General features: G+C 39.2%; 1 non-coding gene across 1 annotated transcript; it reads left to right on the top strand.

Moving 5' to 3' along the window:
• Positions 1–9,917: 9,917 nt before the first annotated feature.
• LOC127134014 (small nucleolar RNA R71) lies at positions 9,918–10,024 on the top strand. The gene has a single exon (XR_007807797.1). It is a non-coding gene; the product is annotated as a small nucleolar RNA R71 (small nucleolar RNA).
• Positions 10,025–11,816: the final 1,792 nt, after the last annotated feature.

Below are 11,816 nucleotides of genomic sequence, written 5' to 3'. Positions count from 1 at the left end.
CTGCTGTTTGTTGAGTAGCCCAGAAATATTCCTTCATCACTTTTGGGATCCATCTTCCTTCTTTGCTCACGATCAGTCAAGATATAGCATTTACTCCCAAACACATGGAAGTATTTGACTGTAGGTCTTCTCCCTTTCCAGACTTCATATAAGGTAGTAGGAGTCCCTTTCTTCAAGGTTACTTTGTTGTGAACATAGCAGGCTGTGTTCATAGCTTCAGCCCAAAAGTGGTAGGGCAATTTCTTAGCATGAATCATAGCTCTGGCTGATTCTTGAAGGGTTCTATTTTTCCTTTACACCACACCATTTTGCTAAGGAGTAATGGGAGATGAGAACTCATGATGAATTCCTTCTGAAGAACATAACTAAGCAAATTTGTTGTTCTCAAATTCCTTCCCAGGATCACTTCTAATTTTGATAACTTGACTTTCTTTTTCTCTTTGAAGACTTCAAACACCTCATATTTTTCTCTTATAAAATTGATACAGGTGTATCTAGAGAAGTCATCTACCACTACATATGCATACTTCTTCCCATCAAGGCTTTCCACCTGCATGGGTCCCATCAAATCCATATGGAGGAGTTCCAAAACTTTGGAAGTGGTGTCATGTCTGAGCTTCTGGTGTGACATCCTTGTCTGTTTTCTAATCTGACATTCCCCACAGACTTTTCCTTCATCAATCTTCCAGTTGGGAATTCCTCTAACAGCTTCAATAGATATAATCCTCTTCATACCTTTAAGATGCATATGGCCTAATCTTTGATTCCATATCTTCACTTCTTCTTCTTTGGCTAAGGTACACATTGAAGAATAACCAGTTTCTTGAGAACTCTACATGTAACAGTTGTCTTTAGTCCTGACTCCTTTCATGATCACTTCACTTTCTTTGTTAGTAATCAGACATTCAGTTTTAGTGAAGTTAACATTTAGACCTTGGTCACACAATTGACTGATGCTTATTAAATTTGCAGTCAATCCCTTAACAAGTAGGACATTGTCAAGGTCAGGAACTCCAGGGCAGTCAAGCTTACCAATCCTCTTGATTTCACCCTTTGCTCCATCACCAAAGGTTAGATAGTTGGTGGCATGAGGATGAAGGCCAGTTAGCAGGTTTTTGTTTCCAGTCATATGTCTGGAGCACCCACTGTCAAAATACCAATCTTCTTTGGCTAAAACTCTAAAGGAAGTGTGAGCTATCAGACTTGTAACATCAGTCCTAGGAATCCATTGCTTTTTGTTGACAGGTCTGTGATGTTTGGGTCTAGGTTGATGATGAGCAGGACTAGGATAGCCATACAACTTATAGCAGAATGGTTTTATGTGGCCAAATTTTCCATAGTAATGGCATCTCCATCTTTGATGTTTCCCTTTCTGTTGTCTTCCTTTATGATGTTGTGACATATGATGTGACATCTCTGGTTTTCTCCTAGTGTGACTACTCTTAGGTTTGGACTTTGGTTTGCTACCAGAGTGGCTGCACTCTGGTTTAGATTCATTGAACCCAATTCCAGACTTGTCTCCTATTATTTGTCCAGTCTGGAGAATTTTGTCTAAGGTGTCAGATCCATTGTTTAGCATTCTTACATACTTGGTCATCTCATCCAGTTTAGAATTCAAGAATACAACTTCAGTCTTCAACTTAGAGATGGTTTCCACATGTTCTGCCTTCTCATTCTCCAGCTGTGCTATCACTTTCTTCTGGCTTTAAACTTGTTGACACACTTCTGCACTTCCGTGACACAAATTTCTGTAGGTAGTGGCCAACTCTTCAAAGGTTACTTCATCATCACTCGAGTCTTCATCAGAACCCCATCTTCCAATCAAGGAAGTCACAAGATTTGCACACTCTTCTGTTTCACTTTCATTAGACCAAGTGGCAGCAAGACTCCTCTTTTGTTTCTTGAGGTAGGTTCCACGTTCAGTTCTAATGTGTCCATACCCATCACATTCATGGCACTGAACTCCTTTTCCCTCTTTATGCTTTTCATCTGACCTTGTTCTTCTTCTAGGATTGTTGGATTTACTGATGTCAGATGAGATGTTCTTGACATTAGCCTTAGATCTTACATCCATCTTTTTCAGAAGTCTGTTGAACTATCTTCCCAACATTGCTACATCATTTGCTAGATCTTCATGAATATCTTGACCACCTTCCTCCTCTTCCTCCTCAGTGTTTGACATGAAGGCTATGCTTTTGGCTTTCTTTTCAGATCCATTACACATTCCCATCTCAAATGTTTGGAGGGATCCAATTAGCTCATCAACTCTCATATTGGAGATGTCTTGAGACTCTTCTATGGCTGTCACCTTCATAGCAAATCTCTTAGGGAGTGACCTGAGTATTTTCCTTACTAATTTTTCATCTAACATCTTCTCTCTCAGGGCTCCTGAGGCATTAGAAATTTCAAGGATATTCATATGAAATTGATGAATATTTTCATCTTCTTTCATCCTTAAATTTTCAAACTTGGTAGTGAGCAGCTGCAGTCTAGACATCTTAACTCTGGAGGTGCCTTCATGAGTGGTTTTGAGAATGTCCCAAGCATCTTTAGCCACCTCACAGTTGTTTACCAATATGAAGATATTCTTGTCTACTCCATTGAATATAGCATTCAATGCTTTAGAATTTCCAAGGGCTACAACCTCCTCCTCCGTGGTCCATTGTTCTTCAGGCTTCTTGTCAGTTGTATCTTCTCCTTCCTTAGTAACTAATGGATGTTCCTAGCCTGTTAACACATCCTTCCAAGCCTTAATATCCAGAGATTTTGGGAAGCCTACGATTCGAGGTTTCTAGTAGTCATAGTTGGATCCATCCAAAATAGGTGGCCTGTGAATAGATCCACCATCTCTCTCCATAGTACCAGAAAGTATCGTCCCTAGATCTCACCCAGAACCAGAGAAGGATGTCTGCTCTAATACCAATTGAAATTCTGGTACCAGATATGAGATGTCGAAGGTAATGTTACGACACTAATATCTGAGCAATACAAACAGGATAAAAGATAAAGAACAGTAATGCAAGAGACACAAGCAATTGTTAACCCAGTTCGGTGGAAACTCACCTACGTCTGGGGGCTACCAAGCCAGGAAGGAAATCCACTAAAATAGAATCAGTTCAAAGACTCTCAGTAAACAACACAAGTTACAGTCTTTTTCACCTAATCTCTACCCGTGTGACTTCTACCTAAGAACTGTTAGATATGAGATCCCACCCACTCCCCCTCAATCACACCAGTGATATAAAACCAAAATTACAATGAAAAGAAGGCACTCTTCAAAGACACACACTTGATCTTACTTAACAACTTCAATCAAGTAGACATACACTCATGCTTAAAAGCTTAGAGTGAAAAATTACAACTCAAAAATCAGACCAATTCAATTATCTATGGATGAATTGAATGGCTTACAATTCACACGACCACACAAGACTAAAACCCTTATTCTCTTTCAATATTTTGTTCGTTATTTCTTGTGTATCAAATCAGGTCTTCCATGTCCTTTTTATAGAAGCATTTGGCTGGGCTTGGACATCATAAAACCTTAAAACTATTTTCCATTCAAATCTTCTCATGACAGCTGATTAGATCTCTTTGGAAAATAAGTAAATCTGGTTGTAATTAATGACTGAATGCGCGTGTAAATCATATCTTCAATCATACATACATTTGCATTAAAAATGCAATCACATAATACATAACATTCAGACTGAATGTTCTGTATATAGATGTCATGAAATCGGGTATGACATCTTGGTAAAATCCTGCATAATTATATTTTAAACATCCGGCAGGTACATGATATCTTATGTTAAGACAACACATGTGACACCTTGTGAACATTCTAGGTTTTACCAAAATTTCTGCCAACACAAGAACCAACATCATCAACAAGGATAGGGTCATCTAAATTCTCATATATAGGCGGTGTCTCAGGAGGTGAAGGTGGATCAATTGGGTGTTCATCTAAATCATAAATCTAGTGATTTCGGTAATGAACACTTATTCTCTCATGGTTAGGTAGGGTAAATAGTCGGACAACTTCGTTGTTAATTAGGTAATCAAAAGTATCCGGCCCAAGGTTTCCTATGATTCTACGGTCAAAGCAAAATTCAATGTCTATGGGTCGGATGTGGCCAAATGGTATATGTTCATAAAGTGGGCGTCTAAGTCCAATGGTATCAGCTATCATGTTTACTAGGCCGCCTATTATGATTGGGGTGTGATTGTTCTTTGCAAGGTGAATGAATCTCTCCATCATAAATGTCACAACATTGACATGTCGACCTTGGTCGACACAGAGTAAGATGAAAAGTTCATCTCGTGACACTACGGTGTTGTTCGCTTCCTTTCCAAACAGGGTGTGGGCTACTATTTTATGGAAGTAGCGGATAGTAGGGTTGTGGATCATTTGGGAGTGCATCTCGTTTGGGTTAGGGTGGTAGTCTCCAGTTAAACTACCCCAAAAGAAATCTAGGTCGATGCCATAGATTAATTCCTCCTGGCAGGTAGTGAAAACAAATGGGCCACTAGGAAATCCTAGGAGGTCAGCAAGGTCTCTACGGTTATAAGTAAAGTCCATGCTAAACAGCCTAAAGAAAATCAATCCTTTGTTGAGTCTGTAACCATGCTCGGGGTTGTAAACTATGGAGCTAAGGAATTCTAGGGTGAGTTCACGGTAAGTGACAAACCTTCTCTTAATAGCAGCATTCTCCCATCCTAACTAGTTAAACATAAACAATATGTTGTCTCGGGTACCTAACCTAACATATCCTTCTGAGCTAAATAATCATAGCGCCTTCTCTGAACTCTGCCTCTGAAAACTGTGTCTACTGGTTGCATGATGAAAGTTAGTGACTCACTAGTTATATTTTCCTGTTAATTGGTATCCAATGTTTCTAAGTTAGTAACTAGAAGCAACAAGTATTACTGCATAGAATCAAGGAAAGGGGAGCAAAAATAGAGATGAAAGTCAAAAAAGAAAAATACTTAGTAACAAAGATAACAAATAAAAGAAAAGGCGGGTTGTCTCCCACTAAGCACTTTTGTTTAACGTCGTAAGTTCGACAGTAACGTTGCGATGTACTAGTTTTGAGGTTAAGCAGGTAGCTCTATAAGTCTTAGACTGTTTGAATAATCTTTGTTGTCAATATTATGGTAATGTTTCAACCGCTGTCCGTTTACCATAAATGGTTCACTATTCCAACCTTTGATTTCTATCGCACCGCTTTTAAGGACTTTTGTGATTTTGAAAGGGCCTGACTACCAAGATTTAAGTTTTCTTGGAAAAAGCTTAAGTCTCGAATTAAATAGTAGTACTATGTCGTCGACATTAAACTCTTTCCTAGATATACATTTGTCGTGCCACTTTTTGGTTCGCTCTTTATATATCCTGGCATTCTCATAAGCGTCTAGTCGAAGTTCCTCCAATTCGTGAATTTCCAAAATTCGTTTCTCACCTGCGGAAGTATAATTTATATTTAGGGTCTTAATTGCCCAGTAAGCTTTGTGTTCTAATTCCACAAGGAGATGACATGATTTACCGTAGACTAATTTAAAGGGTGTGGTCCCTATTAGGGTTTTGTAAGCTGTCATGTAGGCCCATAGAGCTTCGTTTAGTTTAGATGACCAGTCTTTTTTGGATATTCCGACAGTCTTTTCTAGAATCTGTTTGATCTCTCGATTTGAAACTTTGACTTGCCCACTGGTTTGTGGGTGATAAGGTGTTGCTACACGGTGTCGGACTCCATACTTCAGAAGAAGTTTTCCAAAGATATTTGATATAAAATGGGAGCCACCATCACTAACGACTAGTTTTGACACACCGAATCTAGGAAAGAGGATGTTCTTGAACAACTTAATCACTACTCGTGTGTCATTTGTCGGAGAAGCTACAGCCTCGATCCATTTTGAAACATAATCGACAGTAACGAGTATGTACTTATTACCAAAATAAGATGGGAATGGTCCCATGAAGTCAATCTCCCACACATCGAAGACTTCCACTTCTAAGATTCCTATTTGTGGCATTTCATCGCGTCTTGAGATGTTACCAGTGCGTTGGCACGGGTCGCAATTTATAACCGTATTATGGACATCTTTCCACAGAGTAGGCCAAAAGAGGCCCGATTGTAGGATCTTAGTACAGGTTTTTGAAGTACTTGCATGCCCACCATAGGGAGCGAAATGGCAATGAGAGATTATGTCGTCTATTTCATCCTCAGGAACACATCGACCAAAAATACCATTGGTACCTCTTTTGAAAAGCAGAGGTTCATCCCAGCTATATTTTTTTAGATCATGAAAGAATTTCTTCTTTTGTTGGTAAGATAGGTCCGGTGGAAGTACTCCAACAGCTAGGTAGTTGAAAAAATCAGCATACCATGGCAGAGTTGCATTCGCATGAATTTCTTCCACGGATTCTTCTATTTCGGTATCATTTATTGTTAGTTCACACATGTCGCTTTCCATTTGGGATATAAGTCGTTCGTAAGGGAAATCATCATTGATTGAAATCTGTCCAGGTTTATTCCCTTCGATTCGTGATAAGTGGTCTGCTACTACGTTTTCAGTACCCTTCTTATCTTTTATCTCTAAGTCAAATTCTTGTAAGAGTAGGATCCATCTTAAAAGTCTTGGTTTGGTATCCTTCTTACTTAGCAGATATCTAATGGCGGCGTGGTCAATATAGATAATGACTTTCGCCCCTATTAAGTAGGAACGAAATTTGTTCAAGGCGAACACAATGGCTAAAAGTTCCTTTTCAGTGGTGGCGTAGTTCATTTGGGTTGGATCTAGTCTTCTACTTGTGTAGTAGATAGCATGAAGTTTCTTATCCTTTCTTTGTCCTAGTACTGCGCCTATAGCGTAATCACTCGCATCACACATGATTTCGAAAGGTAATCTCCAGTCAGGTGGTTGCATGACAGGTGCGGTGATTAAAGATGTTTTTAATTGCTTGAACGCTATTAAACATTTTTCATCAAAGATAAAATCAGCGTCTTTCATTAATAAACCCGTAAGTGGCTTGGTAATTTTTGAGAAATCTTTGATAAAACATTGGTAGAAACCGGCGTGTCCTAAAAAACTTCGTATTTCTCGTACGGTTTTCGGAGGTTGAAGGTTCTCTATGATTTCAATCTTGGCTTTGTCTACTTCAATTCCTTTATCAGATACTACATGACCTAACACGATTCGTTGTTGGACCATGAAATGGCATTTCTCCCAGTTCAAAACGAGATTCACCTTTACGCATCTTTCAAGTACCATTTCAAGGTTTCATAGACATCCTTCGAAGCTCTGCCCAAAAACAAAAAAGTCATCCATAAAGACTTCCATAATGTCGTCTATAAAATCAGCGAAGATTGACATCATGCATCTTTGGAATGTTGCGGGAGCGTTGCATAATCCAAATGGAATTCGTCAGTAAGCGAATGTACCATAAGGGCACGTGAAGGTTGTCTTCTCTTGGTCGTCAGGATGGATTGGAATTTGAAATAATCCTGAATAACCGTCTAGATAGCAGAAGTGGGAATGCTTAGCCAATCGTTCAAGCATTTGCTCAATGAAAGGCAGAGGAAAATGATTCTTCCGAGTGGCTTTGTTTAGTTTTCTATAATCGATGCATATTCTACTTCCGGTCACAACTCTTTATGCTATAGATTCGCCCTTCTCATTCTTAACAACTGTAACACCCCCTTTCTTGGGTACTACATGAACGGGGCTAACCCATTGACTATCGGAGATCGGGTATATGATTCCAGCATCTAGTAACTTCTTTACTTCATCCTTGACTACCGTACTTAAGATTGGGTTGATCCTTCTCTGGTGTTCTCTAGAGGTTTTACAATCTTCCTCTAGCATAATGCGATGCATACAGATAGAAGGACTTATCCCTTTTAGGTTGGCGATGTTGTATCCTAATGCAATTGGATATTTTCTTAAGACATCTAGTAACTTTTTCAGTTTCCATCTGTCCCAAGTCAACGTTGACTATTACTGGTCTTTTGAGTTCAGTGTCTAGGAATTCGTATCTTAGGTTCTTTGGTAGTGCCTTTAATTCCAAGTCAGGTTTCTTTGGGCATGGCATGTAGTTGGGCATAAGTGCTAAGCATTTGCTTAGACTGTCAATTTGGTATGGTTCATGCCAATTATTGTCTTTAAAGATTGGAGGGATTTGGAGTTTCATTATATCAGAGTATGTGGTTTCTTGCATTTCCATCTCTCTTACACACTCATCTATGACATCAAGTAGATAACAGGTATCGTCTATAGCTGGCGCTTGTAAGAATTATGTCAAGATGAATTCAACCTTTTCCTCTCCAACTTCGAATGTTAGCATACCTCTCTTTACATCTATTATGGCTCCGACGGTAGCTAAGAATGGTCTTCCTAATATAATAGGTGTACTGGCATCTTCTTTGATGTCCATGATTATGAAGTCTGTAGGAATATAAAATTATCCTACACGTACTGGGACATTCTCTAGTATATCGACAGGATATTTGAATGAGCGGTGAGCTAATTGAACAGATATCTTGGTTGGTCTTAGTTCTCCTATATTGAGCCTTTTACAGATGGTTAAGGGCATTACACTAATGATGGCTCCTAGGTCGCATAGAGCTTTGTCTATGAAGAATTTTCCAATGACACAGGGTATGGAGAAACTACCTGGGTCTTTTAGTTTGGGAGGCATATTATTTTGGATTATTGCGCTACACTCAGTAGTAAGTGTAAGTGATTCGTTATCCTCGATCTTTTTCTTATTGGATAGGATCTCCTTAAGAAATTTGGCATATGAGGGAATTTGTGTGATGGCTTATGTAAAGGGAATTGTGATGTTTAGTTGCTTTAGAAGTTCAACAAATTTCCTAAACTGCCCTGCAGTTTTAGAACTTGCGAGTCTTTGAGGATACATAATGGGTGGTTTATAAGGTGGTGGAGGCACATAAGGTTTTTCTTTCTCTTCGGCCTCTCGGGTATTATCTTCCTTTTCCTTCGGTTCACTTACCTGCTCAGTTATGGTTTTGTCTGGTTTTTGGTACATGGCAGGATTTTGGAGTCTTGGATCTACGGGTCCGTCTATTTCTTTTCCACTCCTCAGTATAACGGCATTTGCATGTCCTTTTGGATTAGGTTGCGGTTGTCCAGGAAATGTTCCAGCGGGAGCGGAAGTAGATGCTTGTTGTTGAGCCACTTGTGAAATCTGTGTTTCAAGCATTTTGTTGTGGGTGGCTAAGGCGTCTACTTTGCTCGCTAGTTGTTTAAGTTGCTCGCTAGTATGTATGTTTTGGTTCAAGAAGTCTTTGTTTGTCTGAGCTTGGGTAGCTATGGAGCTTTCCATCATTAATTCAAGGTTTGACTTCCTAGGCATGTTAGGAGCATTATTAGATGGCTTTTGATATCCAGGAGGCACAACGGGTGCTTGGCCAGGTGCATACAGGGAATTGTTATTCTTATACGAAAAGTTAGGATGGTTTTCCCAACCTGGGTTATAGGTATTCGAATAAGGATTTCCTTATGCGTGATTCACTTGATCGGTTGAGACTCTTGCTAATATCTGACATTCTGGTGCAGTGTGTCCAGGGGTTCCACATAACTCACAGTTTGGAGTCACGGCAACCACGGTGGCTGCGGGTGGTATGGTCAAGTTGTCTAGCTTTTGAACAAGGGCATCTACCTTAGCATGGACATGGTCAAGGCTACTGATTTCGTACATTCCACTTTTTGTTTGGGACTTTTCTACTGGAGTTCTTTCACCTCCCCATTGGCAATGGTTTTAGGCCATGTTTTCAATGAGTTGATAGGCTTCGTTGTATGGCTTGTCCATAAGTGCACCGCCTGTGGCAGCGTCTACTGTCAGTCTTGTGTTATACAGAAGTCCATTGTAAAATGTGTGATTGATCACCTAGTCTTCGAGACCATGATATGGACATATCCTCATCATGTATTTGTATCTCTCCCACGCATCGTAGAGAGATTCTACATCTTTTTGTCGAAATTCGTTGATTTGAGCTCTCAGCATAGCAGTTTTGCTCAGCGGAAAATATCGGGATAAGAAAACGTTCTTCAGTTCTTCCCATGTTGTAACTGAGTTGGATGACAAGGATTGCAACCAAGCCCAAGCTCTGTCTCTTAGTGAGAAAGGAAAGAGGCGTAGTGTTATCGCATCTTGAGATACACCATTCGCCTTCATAGTGTCTGCGTACTGCACAAGCTTGGTCAAATGTTCATTAGGGTCATTCGTAGGATTTCCAGCAAATTGATGTTGTTGGAAGGTTGATAACAATGAGGGTTTCAGCTCGAAATCGTTTCGATTGATAGTAGGGACATCAATGCTGCTGTGAGGTTCTTGTTGGGACGGGGTAGCGTAGAACTTAAGAGGAGGATTTTATGGTCCTACTTCAGCCATGGTTGGTTTTTCAACTAGTTCAGCAGTAGGAAAGAAGATATCAGGAATATCGTACCTTTGTTGGTACTCTAGTATTCGGCGTCTTATATATAAGAAATGCTCTAATTCAGCGATTGGCGGTGCTAAGTTATCGCCTTGTGAGCGAGCACTTGGCATACAATCGGGGGAAATAAGGGAAATGAGATTAGTTTTTTTTTACCTTAGTCTATACCGTGCAACGAAAGATTCGCACTATTTGACTAAATCAGGTCCCTCGCAATAGCGCCAAAAACTTGATACGTCTCGTGACTGTATATAGAATATAGTTTATCAGGTACTTGACTGCAAGTGCACAATCCAATTGTTTTAGTTTTAAAAGATATCGAACCCACAGGGACTGATGGTCAAACTAATGCTACTGACGTCACTATGTTTAGCTAAGGGAATGATTTTTAGAAGATTGGTTGAAGAAAATTAAATCTAAGGAAAGTTGAGTTTTAAGAAAGTATTAATAGGAGGATATCAGTATGCAACGCATTAATCGTCGGGGATTCGATAGGTCATCGGTATATAATTTAAGTACCAAATATCATTCATTAGAAAATACTTATTTAAAAGGCTTTATCTCACACTCTCGTGATTGTCGATTCGGACTATACCTTTAAGTCAGAATGTACGCTCTCACTGTCCCATTTGAAGTTAAAAATACTTTTTGAAAATAGATAAGTTCTAATTGCTTTTAAAGTGCTCTCGCTGTTTTTAAAATCAATGCCTAGTTTTTACTATCCAGTTCGACCCTCACGCTCTCGCGATTGTCGGTTCTCACCTTGGTTAATTTCCCACTCTCGTGGCAAAATCGTATTAAAATAGCTTCTCACTCATGTGACAAAGTTAATTAAATTTAAATTAAGAACCACAACCGAAAAGATTGTTTGAGATGAGAAGTTTTTCACCGATTTTTATTAAATCTCATCTAATTAAATTGTTACATGCCGATACCGGTAGTTTAGCCAGACATGTTAAATAACGCAAACACAGACGAACATAAACAGATTAACAGTGCAACAAACATAATTATAATAATAATAGAGCAATAATAATAATTGAATAAAAACTTGTCAATTGGATTAATAGAGTACGCCGAATCTTGAAGTACTTGAGCAGTCCTCCACAGGTCGGTAGGATTCTGCATCTTCGAAATAATTGCTTAAACTAAATTAAATAAATTGTAGTAGTTCCCCAGTGTATGAAACTACTACTTTGGCTAAATGAAAAACGGAAAGGGAAAGGGAAAACGAAAACTCTAAACGGAACGGTAACTGAATTGCGGTAGAGGAAACAATGTTGCTGAAGGAAAATAATACTAGAAAGCTGAATTGTTGTAGAAAATAAATTGCAGAGAGAAATTAAGCATGCTTTCGTTTCC

This window comes from Lathyrus oleraceus, chromosome 3, assembly GCF_024323335.1.
Source record: "Lathyrus oleraceus cultivar Zhongwan6 chromosome 3, CAAS_Psat_ZW6_1.0, whole genome shotgun sequence".
NCBI lineage: Eukaryota > Viridiplantae > Streptophyta > Magnoliopsida > Fabales > Fabaceae > Lathyrus > Lathyrus oleraceus.
The sequence above is the reverse complement of the archived record's forward strand: the minus strand, read 5'-3'. Positions and strand labels throughout refer to the sequence as shown.